General features: G+C 39.2%; 1 protein-coding gene across 1 annotated transcript in view; it reads left to right on the top strand.

Annotated features, from left to right (window-relative positions):
* Positions 1 to 11584, top strand: part of LOC104539921 (isoprenoid synthase domain-containing protein-like) — a gene marked incomplete at its 5' end in the record, with an annotated part of 59995 nt that overhangs the window by 29887 nt on the left and 18524 nt on the right. The gene's annotated exons all lie outside the window — the stretch shown is intronic.

Here is an 11584-nt window from a genome sequence, read left to right as displayed (position 1 = left end):
GTAGGGAAAATCTTTAGCAAAGCATCTGAGAGACAGAGATAATGTATGATCTCTACTTAAACAATGGCAGCAAAATGAAATAATCTTTGTAAGGCTGACTACACGCAAACTTTTATGTCCGCCCACTCCCTGAGCTGTGCAATTTTAGAAGCTTCTCCCTGTCCTGACGTGAGATCTTTCATTATCCAAAATGAGGTAAAATGGCCTCAGAGCTTTTCTTTGACTAGATCACACACCAGCTCTATTGTTCAGCTTTTTGTTTTTCACCTCACTGTGCTCTGTGCTTGCAATGTTGAAGGCACAAAGGTTAGTCTGTTGAATTATGGTGTAACTATCATTACAAGCTCATGGAGTTTATGAACCAAAATTGTTGATGTTATCAAAAGGGACAGCATGTGCCTTTTCCTCTGAAGGCGAGAGTAACCTTTCTTCCTCTTTTGATTCTGCTGTTGAAGGAAGAGGGGGTGTTAATTCCTTCTGTAAAAGGTAAATGACTTCTTTCAAGGACCACCCTGTCTGGGTCAGGCTTTATATCACTTGTATAAATTCATTTTCCTAAACAGTATCATCTTTTTGCTGAAATAGTTCATCTCAAGAATGAGAGTGTGGATAAAACGCAGTGGCGTAAGAAAGTAGCTGCTGAAAGTTTCTACTCGTTCAAATAGAGCTTTTCCTAATCAGGCTGTGTGTCAGACACAGCAATAGTGAAGGCATGCCGGCCTTAGCAAGTTGGTTGTTCTGTCAGCTGTGCTGATGCTTTTGTTAACAGGCTTGAATATCTAGTGGAAGAGCAGGTATGATTTCATGTGCTGACAGCTCCTTGGAAAACTGTCTGCAAGGGCTTGAAAGTGATTTATTTCTGAAAGAGATGGATTTGAATGTTCAATGCTGAATAAAATCAGTGGCTAATACAGTTTCTTCTTCTTCATATATAGAAAGTTAGAAATTAGAGACAGAAAAAATGATCATCCAGCCTCCTCCACTCTACAGGCAAGATTGTTTCTTTAAGTGAACATTATTATCTTTGCTTTCCTTCTGTGTTGGTTTTAGTACCTTTATCTGTCTTGCATAGGTGACTTGATGTAGCTCATCTGAAACATCCACTTGTTTTGTGTATCTATCAATTTTAGTTTTTCACTGCTTGGCAAAAAATGTTATGTAATTAGCTCTGGATATTTTCCCTCTTATAATTCTTTCTGGTGTGAATTAGGCCATTCTCCCCTTCTATTCAGCAAGGACATATTTCGTAATAATTAATATTACAGCATTTAGAGAAACTGCTTGGAGGCTCGCTGGCTCAGTGCCTAATTATCACCTACGTATTCCTGGTTAAGTGGGACATGAGCAATATCTTTTTGAACACGCAGAAATGTTCAGGGTTATTATTGAAAAGCAACTTTTTTTCCCTTCCTGTTGTCTACCCAAATCAGTTACAGCTCATTTTGTAAGTCAAGATCTTTTTGTATTGTCTTTTGAAAATTATGTTCACTCTTGCCTCATATCAAAGTTCATCACAGACTAAGTGCTACAGTGGGGTAGACCTTAGATAGCTTTTTCCTTCACAGAAAAAATGGAACAGGAAATGTATTTTAAAATAGAGGTTTTTTTGAAAATGTTATAGCACTGGTGAAACCATCAAAATGTTGTTTTGGCTTTGGTTTGGTTTGGTTTGGGTTTTTTCCCAGAGATTCTCTATCAATATTCCGTATTTGATATAGATACTTGAAGACTATCCAGAATACCTGCATGAGTGTTTCTCAAACTGGTGGTGGGGAGTGGTGTAAATAAGCAATAGCTGCAAGTAAGAAGTGTTTTGTAGAAGCAGTATAGCCGTGTTTAAGGTAGTACTCACCAGAATAATTAGGGATGTGAACTTGGAGTGTGAATATTGGGCAGAACAGCTGAGAGTGCTAATTTTTAGCATAGGCTTTATCATTGGGTACTTTGGTGTTAATTAGTCTTGGCTAGTACACTCCTATGATATTGGTCCAGTGGGCTCTTTCTGTTACTATGATTTACCATTGGTAGCAGCATGATTCTTATTTCTATAAGCTTTAGTGAGCACTGTAAGAAAGTTGATATCCTTACACAAAGTGTTTAGTTGAAATCCATGTTATCTCTAGGATTTGACTTCATTTGGTATCTAAGGTAAGTACAAGGTGAATGTACAACTGACCAAAAGCTTTCTCACTTAAACATAGGATGCTTTTGTTGCATCAGATTAGGAAACACTCTCTTAGCTATGCATAAAGATGGTTCTCCAGGTAAGAAAGGAATGCTCTTATTTATGTAGTTCTCTTGGCAGATGAAAGCATATTTACTGTATGCATGCGGTTTGAGTTGTGTGGTTTGCTCACTTACTTTACAAATACTTGTAGCCTGTCCTAACATTGTGTTTTGTGAAAAGTGAGCAAAATCTATATTTATATTTGTTAGGCATACTTTCTTATGTATCAGATTATCACCACCTCCTATGGAGCCCCTCTGAAGTGTCCTAGCTCACAGGGATCTTTGATTTGAATCTGTGCTGATGGAGACTCCTTCCTGTTTGAGCCCTGAACTAAACTGGGATTGGAAGATAAAGTAAATGAATTAAACTTTCTTTTAAATTCTCCTTTCCCACTTTTCTTTAATGAGTGAGATAAGATACATTCTAGTAGGGGGTCAACATAATATGAGGAATATCTTTGTTTCCTGTAAGCATTAATCCAGATTTAGCCAAGTGGTGCAGCTGTATAAACATTCTCTTGTACGTACACTGTTGATGCTAGTGATAGCTACAGCCCCGAAATTTGCAGAAATTCCTTTATGCTCATCATGGTTTATTGTTCCTGGGTTCCAGCCTGCCCTATGGCTGTCACTTCCACAAAACCTTTGAATAGACCCCACATAGGCTTTGTTTTGGGGTTTTTCACCATTTTTTTTCCCAGGCAACACGTTGCAGCTCATTGCGCCCATTTGGTGGTGGTGTGCCAATGTGTAATAGTTGAGATAGGGTAGAATGGTTTTCATGTGCTCACAATCCCCCTCAGCTTGGGCACTGGGTGTCAAGAAGAGAGAATAAGGGCTAAACAGACATTTTAATTGGAGGGGGAGAAAAAAGGCAAGAGAGAGTGAATGCTGCTGGAGACAGAAAGAAAAAAGGCTGGGAGCAGGGCAGAAGCAATGAACTCAGCTTTTTATGGCACAAGGGGAGTTGATCATGGGGTGGGTACGTGATCCTTTTACCAGTCCTAGCAGTCTGCAGCACTTGTTCCCAGTGGGTCTTGTAGGGCAAAAAAGTGAGTTATCATATGGTATTAACACACTTTATGCAAAAGTATTCTGAAATAAGCTGCACAGAGAAACCTTAATTATTTGAGTTCTGACATTTGAGTGAATCTTTGTATTTTAAAATAGAAAATGGATATCATGAACAGTGTATTTCCTCTCTTATTTTCTCAAAAAGTGTTCTAATGTAAAATTAATTATGATCTAGCTCAGTTGCATGTAGACCCCTGCCCACAACTCTTTGAGTGAGAACAGGAAAAGCATTGCAATATCCACATCATCTCTTCTACCCCTACTGCTAGAAGTTGGAAACTCTGTCAATAAGTACTTCATAAATATAGATGAAAACAGGACTCATGTTTTTAATCTTTCTAGAAGATCTAAAGCATTTAAATTTAAATTTGCAGTTCAGATGATGTATCCCCACTTGGCAACTGTAAAATAGGCCTTCTTTTTAGTATTCACTCCAGGGATATAGTGAGCAAAATAAGATTAAAGATATGATTTTAAAATAAGATAGGAGGTTTCTGAGCGCTGTGCTTTGTAGACATGTTTGGAAATATTTGCTGTAGTCTACTGAGACAGTGTTCTACTACATATGAAAGGTATCTTAAAGATGTGATTTAGGACAATGAATGTGCATTTTATATAAACATGTTTTATCCAGTAAAGACCAAGTATTATCTTGAATTGATGAATTTATTATCATGACAATAATATAATTCATAGGAAAGAGATAATACAGGAGAAGAAAGCTAGAAGGATTAATCATCACAATCCAGAGGTGAATTATTTTATATACTAATGAAGTTTTATAATGTAGACTGTATTTTTTAACTGGCTGAGCATAAAAAAGTGTTGATTTGCAGTCCCTGCAGCATAAATAGTACATTTCTTCATCAGTCAGCAATACTTTTATTACTATAATTACACTCAGAGGCAATAGGATTTTAGGCATCTGATTTTATCCAGATGTTAATTATATATTTATTACCCAAGTTTCTAATGTTTATTTTGAAACAAGACATTCCTACGCATGCTCATGCGTGCAGGAACTCTGAAGGCCTACCAGGAGTGCACTTGATATTGAAGAAATGTGGTGTGTTCATATTATCTTGTGCAAGGTCCTAGATCTGGGTCAGGGCAATCTCCAGTATCAATCCAGGCTGGGAGATGATGTGATAAAGAGCAGCCCTGCGGAAAAGGACTTGTGGGTTCTGGTGGATAAGAAGCTGGACATGAGCCACCAATGTGCACCTGCAGCCCAGAAGGCCAACTTGGGCTGCATCAAAAGAAGTGTGGCCAGCAGACTGAGAGAGGTGATTCTGCCGCTCTGCTCTGTTCTGGTGAGACCTCACCTGGAGTCCTGCATCCAGCTTTGAAGCTAGCAGTACAAGAACGACATGGAACCATTGGAGCAGGTCCAGAGGATGGCCACAGAAATGCTCCAAGGACTGGAGCACCTCTCCTATAAGGACAGGCTGGGGGAGCTGGGTTGTTCAGCCTGGAGAAGACAAGACTATGGGGAGATGTTATTGCAGCCTTTCACGACTCAAAGGGAGCCTATAAGAAAGATGGGGACAATCTTTTTAGCAAGGCCTGTTGTGACAGGGCAAGGAGTAGTGGTTTTAAGCTAAGGGAGGGTAGATTTAGAGTGGGTATTAGGAAGAAATTTTTTACTATGAGGGTGGTGAAACACAGGAACAGGTTGACCAGAGAGGTGGTAGAGGCCTCATCCCTGGAAACATTCAAGGTCAGGTTGGACGGGGCTCTGTGCAACCTGATCGAGTTGAGGATGTCCTTGCATACTGCAAGGGGGTTGGAATAGATGACCTCTAAAAGTCCCTTTCAAACCAAAGCATTCTTTGACCTTTTAAATGGGTTGAACATCTCACTTTCTAACTTCTAGTTATTTCCTAGATGGATAAAATATTTTATTACTGTTAATAGTATCTGTTCGTCATGGCCCATCGAAGGGTAAACTGGGAAAAACTGCAAAACTGTTCTTTTTTTTCTCAAACTGTCAGATATAAATAAAAGTACCAGCGATGCAAATTATATTCTAGTTATTCCATCTCTTCCACTCACTAGGGATTATCAACATATTTCAGGAGAGAAGAAACCAGGATGCAATGTTTTTAGTATGAGGAAAGAGGAAGAAAAAGCTCTAGTAAAAAATCAAGTAGCAGAAAGGAGTCTTAAAAGTCAGCAAGGAAATAGTGTTCTCTCCCAAATTCTTGTGAAATTGGCCTACCACTATTCTTAATTTCTGGGCTGTTCTCCACCATAGAATCAACATCAGTAACAAGTTAGAAAATATTTTGTGGCTTCAGCTGAAGCATTTTAGCTTCTTTTACTGCCCTCATTGAAAACACGATGCAATGATGAATAGTGAAAAGCAAGTGAAGTTAATTTGTAAATCTCTACACAGTCACTCTCTTTCAAAAATATAGTGACCTTAGGCAAGTATCTGTAAGGAGTGGAATGCATATGGATTCACAGCTTTAGTTCACAAGATCTTAGTGTGATTCTGCATTTTTCTCCAATAGTGTTTTATAGCTTTTAAGTTTATTGTGCCTCTCAGAGTTTTTGAACTGTTCTTTCTATTAGTTTTTCCTTCCCGTATGCTAGGATAGGTAAATTGCCTTCTGCATTGCTCTTTATATATGCGATTGGAATTATTAATTCTTTCATTGTAAGTGAATGTTATTTATGAGATACACGTAGAGTGATTTATCTCTTTTCAAGTATCAACAAGTTATCATGTTTAGAAATAAGGCTAATATATAAGTAATAAATACTATTATTTACATTCCTTTCTGTGCATCTGTGATTGATGGCAGGACCACTGATGCTGTGCTCTGTGTGAGGGAACACATTCTAGGGAATGCCGTGTCTGGTCAGATCTGGAGATACAGATCTTAGTCTCTCTGTCATCTTTCCTAAGAAGATCTGGGAGAAGTGAACACACAGGATCAGATTAGAAAGAAAGAAGTGGTGAGGAATTCTTCATCTTAAGCTTGAAATAGAGGAAAGGTTCTACCTCATGCTGAGCTTTTAGGCTGAATAGGATTTTTTTGTTGATTCTTTTTTTTTTACCTTGTATTATTTTGATTTATTTCATCCTTTTGATATTCCACAACCATGGTCTTTAAAGAAAACACAGTTATTTTAAAACATACTCTCTTTGTGGCATGCAAATTAATTCTGCAATATTTCAGAACTTATTTTGGTGCTTTAATATGTATGAGGTATGTAAACAATATGGGGTTTGGTTAATTATATTCCAGAAAGCTGAATTTAAAGTAGGCTGGGTAAAAGCCTGGAACCCAGGAGTCCTTCTAGGAGAATGGTTTGTCTGTCCATCTGGCTGTGAGAAGCAGGGCTTAGTTAGTGTTACGGTCCCTGTTGCCATAGTAATGCAAGTTCAGTTTTTCAGCAATATTCTTCGTGGATAGCTCAGGAGCAAGTTTCAACTAGAGAACTGTGGAGATTTCCTCCAGTTTTATGCTTCTGTTTAAGAAAATGGGATTCCTAACAGCTACGCAATTATGAAAATGATTGTGCCAGACTGCTGTTCATATTTCACTGCATATGCATGTTAAAAGGGATTTCACAATGACTGATGAAGATGTTCAGTGGAGACCCAATTATCATCTGAGATGCTGAGGGAAAAATAATTTCAATGTCAATTAAACAAATTCTGTAGTGATGCTGGTATATCCTATTCAAAAGAAAAAAACTTGCTGTGCTTGCAGACTGGTTGATAATACTGTAAAAATTTAGATTAGCAAAGTAAAAATCTTAATTTAGAAGACAATCGAGAGTTCATTATTAATGAAAACATTTTCATGCAAGATGATAAAGGTGAAATAAAGGAATGTCAGGGCTATTTATTCCTGTAAAATGGCAAAGTAAAATTTAAAGCCCAAGTCCATTAAAATAAGTATACAGGTTTGCTAAAACTTGCAAGAATAAGAAGCTTCTCACTTAAGAAATGTAGATGACATTCCCTGGACATTTTTACTGCAAAATTCTAGTTTTATACTGTGGTATGCCAGAACAGGGTTTGGACAAGCTTTTTTGTTATTCACTGCTGCTTTAGGTTGGTAAAATAGAAATGTTTTCAGGCCACTTCAACATTTGAGCAGAATAGAGAGTGGAACCCCAGGTGGGTCTTTCCAAAACAATCTAATGGTATTAGCATTGTAGTACATTACCATAGGTGATAAATGTTCAGTATGTTAATGGTATTTTGCTTTTTATTTATTTTTCTTTTGATAAGTTTAACATTAGTACAACAAAGGGAACCTCTGTGGAATCATAATACATTGTATTGCTGGATGTGGAATGCACTGCCAAGATGTTCTGCTCACACCACTATAGGCTGATAAAACCTCATAGTATTCACCATTGATTTCTGTCCCAGTGATCCCTGTCCCTCGAGTACAGATTTCGCTGGAGATTTCATGTGTAGTGTGAACGTCTTGAGTTTCAAGACTTGATCATATCATATTGCTTTGTGTAAGAAAAGGCTATTTTCCCTATAGGGTTATGGTTACACTCTTCAAAGAATGTGGATTGTAAAATGCCCCCAGTGGTGTTGATTATGATTTTGCCCACAGTGAGCTAGCCCACTGTAACCGAACACAATTATAAGCACCAGAAATTAATTGTGAATGTGATAAAATCACAATGCCAGCTCATGGCGGAGGTCTTTGATTGTGTCTCTGCATCCGAAAGTTCTGCACACGCTGTATGCTTCATCCAATGCCTCAGGATGATGCAGTCCTATCCAGAGGTTCTGGCACCTCAAGGTTGTGTCAGCATAGAGGCAAAGCAGCAGTGGTGGTACAGACTCCTAGAAGACATTAATTGTATCTTGCTCATCGGACTATTTCCTTGAGGTCTGAAGTCAGTTCATCTGGGCTGTCCTCATGGAGTAACTACCATGGATGAAGGAGTAAGGTCACATTTCCTTCTATATCGGTCACTGACAAAATAGTGGTGCAAGGTCAGAACTGATAGGAAACTCCCAATGGCTTTATGGTGATGCTTTTGTGTAAGCAAGGACAGAAAGACACAGAGCAGAAACAGGAAGGGAAGCAGAAAGAAGGCTTGACTGCATCTAGGAGAGCTCCAAGGGAGATGCATGTCACAGAAGCAGCCTGGCTCCCTCCACAGCATCTGCTGCTTCAAGGGTTGTTCTGTACCTCTTACGCGGGATTCTGTGCCAGATGGCAGGATCTGCAGAATGGATCCCTGTCACTCTCACTGCTTGTTACTGGGATTGAACACAAAACATAATCTAAGTGAAAGCAGTGTTAAACACTTTGCGTAATGTACCTTTTAGCTAATTTATTCTTTTGCTAATTGGATGAACTCTTTGGATTAAGATTTTTATAATGTAAGTAGTAACTGCCAACTCTTATTTTATTGGTTTTATTGCTTCAGGCAAATATATTATTTTGATATTTAAATAACTGGCAACAGAAAGTTGCCAGTTACTAGAAAAATTACAACAGTGAATCATCAAGTCAGACAATCATTCCTTTTTTTAAAAAAAGGGTGTGGGGGCTGTAAAAGACCTCCAGATGTTATTTTGTTCATGTTCCTCATCAAAAGAAATGACCCTGAGCAGACTGGCTTGAACAGGTAGTGTTGCTCAAATACTGATAATTAGAAATACTTCTTGACATACCCCAAAGTGCAATAAGTGCTCTCCACTGAGAGAGCATTCTGCAGCGCACCTAAGGGCAGCATCCAAAGTGAGCTGGTGGCTCTGTTTTAGCACTGTTCACATACTTTTACAGTGAGAGAAGCAGCCTATATGGACCCAAGCTGCTTAGCAGATACCTGGGTTGTGCTCACCAGTGCAGATACAAGGAGGGCAGCACCACAGGTGGTAAAGATACTGTGTGCCTACAATTGAGTACAGAGCAATCTCTGATGTGAAATGCTTCCCAAATTCAAGTCATCATTAAAAAAGTATGTAGATATGAATCACCTCTTAGTAGGAACAGACTTTGTCATCTGATTGTTTTTCTTATGGCAATTTATTTTGATAGACTGAAGATGAAAAGAATGTGGAAACAATAAGCATTATTATTGTTAAGTAGTATTTTGGTTATTAAATAGATAGTTTTAAAATTGGAAGTGATGGAAATGCACTTAGCAAAAAAGCATTTTATCACAGCATGTGTTGTTAAAGCCAACTGGTATTAACATAGCAGTTTTGTACAGTTTTATACAGTCTGTTTGTTGATGCTACTCAGACTTCATATTCTGCTTTTAACTTTAAATACCTATCTCACAACAAGGCAAGTGCTCGTTACTTTGTGGTTTGATGAACTTTTATAAGCCTCATCTGTGAATCACAGAATCACAGGATGTTAGGAGTTGGAAGGGACCTCGATAAATCATCCAGTCCAATCCCCCTGCCAGAGCAGGATCACCTAGACTGGATCACACAGGAACACGTCCAGGCGGGTTTTGAATGTCTCCAGAGAAGAAGACTCCACAACCTCTCTGGGCGGCCTGTTCCAGTGCTCTGTAGCCCTTACAGTTAATGTGTTCTATCAGGTATTTTTTAAATGGCTTCTCCATAAATGCCTTTTAAACTTTTTTCTGTCTATCATGTCCAAAGTTTTGCTGAAACCTCATGATGATGGGGACTGCACTCCATGGGTGAGGCTGCAACAGAATTGTGTCAATAGCTGCATTAACTTTACCATTCAAGTTGAACATGACTTATGCCATTGTTTTGAGAGCGTTGCACAGAGCTTTAAAGCACATGAAGTTGTAGCACTAAACCTGAGGCTTTGGGCTCTATTCCATTCTTGCAGGAGTATATGATCAAATAAAAACTGTGTTACGGTGTTAAAGTACTGGTTTTAAATCCAGCCAGATTAAGATTTACTTTTGGAATGTTAAATTAGTGCTGCAGTGTGTACCTTACAAAATATTACTGTGTCTAGGTTAAGCTCAATACCCAACTATTTTAGGAAAGCTGAAACTGTAACATCTTTGTGTGGTAACAGAGGATGAAATCACTGAAGACTGATTGTTCAGCAACATACAGTTATCTCCAGTGATACTCCTACTTGCGCTGCAAGTACCACATTTTTGAAACATGCACACACTCCAACTTAAGCAAGCAGGACTGTGTTTGATACAAAATGTCAGAGTTAACACCTGTATGCAAAAGAGTGTTATAAAGATGAAAAGAGAGGTAGGTAATTGCAAGAAGTCTGTTAAGGGAACAGTGAGGATATATGTGTGGTGATTTCACTACTGCACTGAGTATTGTGCAGCTGAGAGTGATGCTGCTTTGAAAGTATGATAATAAGCTACACTGTTCTTTTCTACTGGCTTTTTGCCCCCAGTTCTGCCTCATATTCCGGTAGATGTTGACAGTCATATCTGCAGGCTGGTTCCTGTTACGGCACTGTCAGAAATGGTTCTTCTCTATTCCAGGGCATAGAGTCACAGGATTGTTCAGGTTGGAAGGGACCTCTTGAGATCTTTTAGTCTAACTGCCCTGCACAAGTGGAATCAGCAACAGCGGGCTTGTACAAGACCCTGTCTGGTCAGATTTTGAATATCTCCAAGGATGGAGACTTCACAGACTCCCTGGTCAGACTGTTGCAGTGTTTGATCACCTTCACAGTAAAAGAAAAAACAAAAAAGTCTTTTCCTGTGGTCAGATTCAGCTTCATGTTTTTCTTAAATTTGTGCCCACTGCCTCTTGTCCTTTCAATGGTCACTGCTGAGAGGAGTGTGACTACTTCTTAATTCTCATCCATCAGTTATTTCTATGCAAAGAGCCCTTTGAGCTCTCTTTTCTTCAGGTTGAAGAGTCCCAGCTCTCTCAGCCCCTCCTCAAACGAAAGATGCTCCATTCCCTGAATCATCTTTGTGTCATTCCAGTGACTCCATCTCTTTGTTGTACTGGGGAGCCCAGAACTGGAGACAGCACTCCAGATGTGGACTTGACAGTGCCAAGCAGGGGAAAGGATCATGTATCTTGACTGGCTGGTGCTGCTCTGCCTAATTTGGCCAAGGGGGGCTGCTCATCCTTCTTTACTGTGAGGGCACGTTGCTGGCTGCTGTTCAAGTTGTTGTCCACAAGGACCCCAAAGTGGACCCCAAAGGAAGGTGGTGGTACTCATAACACTTCACCAAGAAGTGATTCAGACTTTGAAGTATGGGGAAGCAAGGTATGGCACAGGCAGAGGGGAGTTTCTTTCCCCCACCACGTGTGCTTGCAATCTGAAAACTTCCAGATAAACTGGAAGTGCTCTGTTGAATACAG

This window comes from Mesitornis unicolor, unplaced genomic scaffold (assembly GCF_000695765.1).
Source record: "Mesitornis unicolor isolate BGI_N332 unplaced genomic scaffold, ASM69576v1 scaffold5834, whole genome shotgun sequence".
NCBI classification, from domain to species: Eukaryota; Metazoa; Chordata; class Aves; order Mesitornithiformes; family Mesitornithidae; genus Mesitornis; species Mesitornis unicolor.
The sequence above is the reverse complement of the archived record's forward strand: the minus strand, read 5'-3'. Positions and strand labels throughout refer to the sequence as shown.